Genomic DNA, 2,500 nt, shown 5'->3' on the forward strand with positions numbered 1-2,500 from the left:
TGTGACTGTTGTGGGTGTAATAATTGTTTGGGATGCTTGAAATTTCATGTTGCGCGGCCTCAGACAAACGAATGAAATTTAAAGAATTTCAAACACTTGCTCTTAACTTTAAGAGCTGGTAGAAGTGGCTGCTTGACAAAAATAGATCTGAGACATCATTTCTTTGCTGTTGAAGGAAATCGCAAGGCATCTGCAAGAAAAGGAATCGTTAAAATTGGAGCGTGCAAGGCAACGTCGTATAGAACGACAACAAAAGGAAGAAGCAGAGGACAAAATGCTGAGTGAAGCTCTTTCAAAGCTAAAAGAAAATGGAAAAAATCGTGTGAATCATTTTGAAGTGGCTGAAATTCAGACAGGTTAGTCAAACTCTTCTAATCAAGAATCAACCCAAACAACCTTCTAATAATACTTCCAAATGTTGTTATCTGGGTAATAAATAATAGTACTTAGTTATAGGTGTTTGCTGGTGTCATTGTTACCCTAATTTGGTTTATCAACGGAGTTGATAATGTAAATTGACCACCGTACAGAGATTCTAAAAGCTGACGTTTCGAGCGTTAGCCCTTCGTCAGAGCGAATCGAGGGATTATGGGTTACGTGTAGTTTTTATAGTAGAGTAGGAGCTACGCTATTGGTGGTAACATGTCAACGTGAAAAGTAGGAATATATTAGTTAAATGAAAAGCGTTCGTTAATACCGTGAGGATTAATTGTGCCGATTTGAAAGATGAATTTTTGTTCCAGATTCTTGCGGCTTTCCGTCGTACCTAGATGAAGGGAAAGGCCGCAGATAGCCATGTGTTTTTTGGAGTGGTTAGGCAGATTAAAATGGCGAGCGACTGGCTTAGATGCATCCTTGTCATTCTTCTCAACATCGCGAAGGTGTTCGCGGAATCGGTCACCTAGTCGTCTACCTGTCTCACCAATGTATAATTTATTGCATAACGTACAGGTTATGCAATAAATGACATTTGCGGAGGTACATGTGAAACGATCGGTGATCTTAACAGATCGCTTAGGTCCCGATATCTTGCTAGTGTTAACAATGAAAAGACAAGTTTTGCATCGTGAGCGCGCGCATTTGAAAGTGCCGGGTTGCTCGTTGGTTTTGAGCGCGCTTCTAACTAAAAAGTTGCCTACGTTTTTGTCGCGTTTGAATGAAATAAGTGGAGGTTGCGAAAAGATTCTACCAGTCTCGGGATCATTTTGGAGTAATTTAAAATTACTAAGAATGATGCTTTTGACTGCGTGATTATGAGGATGGAAAGTGAGGGTGAATGGAATTCTGTCATTCTTATCTTTCTGTGACGTTTGTAGTGACGACTGTCGATCAAATTGTTGGGCGCGATGATGGCCCGCTTTGACCACAGAGACAGGATAGCCACGTTTTTCGAAGAACTGGCACATCTCCTCTGATTTGCTGGAAAAATCGGAGTCATCACTACATAGACGTCGAAGTCTAAGAAATTGAGAATAAGGAATGGAGTTCTTGACATGTGATGGATGTGACGATGAATACAACAAATAACTGTGTGAATCAGTAGGTTTGTAGTGCACACTAGTACATAGCACGTTGCCTCTAATAGAAACTTTGATATCTAGGAAAGCCAATGAAGTTTCCGAAATTTCCCAGGTATATTTAAGAGCCGGATGAAAAGAGTTGACGGAGGTTATAAATTGATCGAGTTCTTCTCTGCTGGATGAAATAGCGCCGATGCAGTCGTCGATGTAGCGGCCATAGAGTTCAGGTTTGGGGCCGTTGTACTGATTAAAAAATTGGTGTTCAACATATCCTACAAAAAGATTGGCATAGCTAGGTCCCATTCTTGTGCCCATTGCTACACCATTAATTTGTTTGTAATAGTTGCCGGCGAATGAAAAACAGTTAAGCGTTAAAACTAGTTCGGCAAGGCGGAGGAGTTTCCGAGCTAGGTTCTTGGACAGTGCGTTGATCGAAAAAGTGTTTAAGTGCTTGAAGACCTTCGCTGTTAGGAATGACTGTGTATAGAGATGTAATGTCCATGGTGAAAATAAGTTTGTCTTGGCCGGAGAAATTGAAATCGCGGAAAATTTGTAGTGCGTGTGTACTGTCTTTAATGTATGATGGCAAAGATTTGACGATAGGCGTCATAATCCTGTCTAAGTAGCTAGAAATGAGTTCGGTGGGGCAACTACAGGCAGAAACGATAGGTCGACCTGGGTTGTTGGGTTTGTGAATTTTAGGCAAGAAGTAAATGCACGAAGTTCTAGGGGTGTTGATGATGAGATTAGTGGCAGTTTCCGGTAATTCTTGATTAACTATAAGATTTTGAATGGTGTCTTTGACAAGTTTTTGATTGTTGGAAGTGAGATCTTTAGGGATTTTGGCATAAAACGAGGTATCCGAAAGTTGCCGCAAAGCTTCTTTTTGGTAAAGGTCGGACCGCCAAACAACTACCGCGCCGCCTTTGTCGGCCGATTTGACAACTATGTCGTTGCGTTTACTAAGATTTTTAAGCGCC

The 2,500-nt window shown here is 41.1% G+C and overlaps 1 long non-coding RNA gene across 1 annotated transcript in view; it reads left to right on the top strand.

Moving 5' to 3' along the window:
• The window catches only part of LOC137969817 (uncharacterized), a 20,996-nt gene that overhangs the window by 14,284 nt on the left and 4,212 nt on the right, over positions 1 to 2,500 (top strand). Inside the window, exon 4 of the long non-coding RNA XR_011116730.1 lies at positions 176 to 356. This is a non-coding gene — a long non-coding RNA (uncharacterized lncRNA). The remainder of the gene's footprint in view (positions 1 to 175; positions 357 to 2,500) is intronic.

The sequence above is a fragment of the Montipora foliosa genome, chromosome 9 (genome assembly GCF_036669935.1).
Source record: "Montipora foliosa isolate CH-2021 chromosome 9, ASM3666993v2, whole genome shotgun sequence".
NCBI classification, from domain to species: domain Eukaryota; kingdom Metazoa; phylum Cnidaria; class Anthozoa; order Scleractinia; family Acroporidae; genus Montipora; species Montipora foliosa.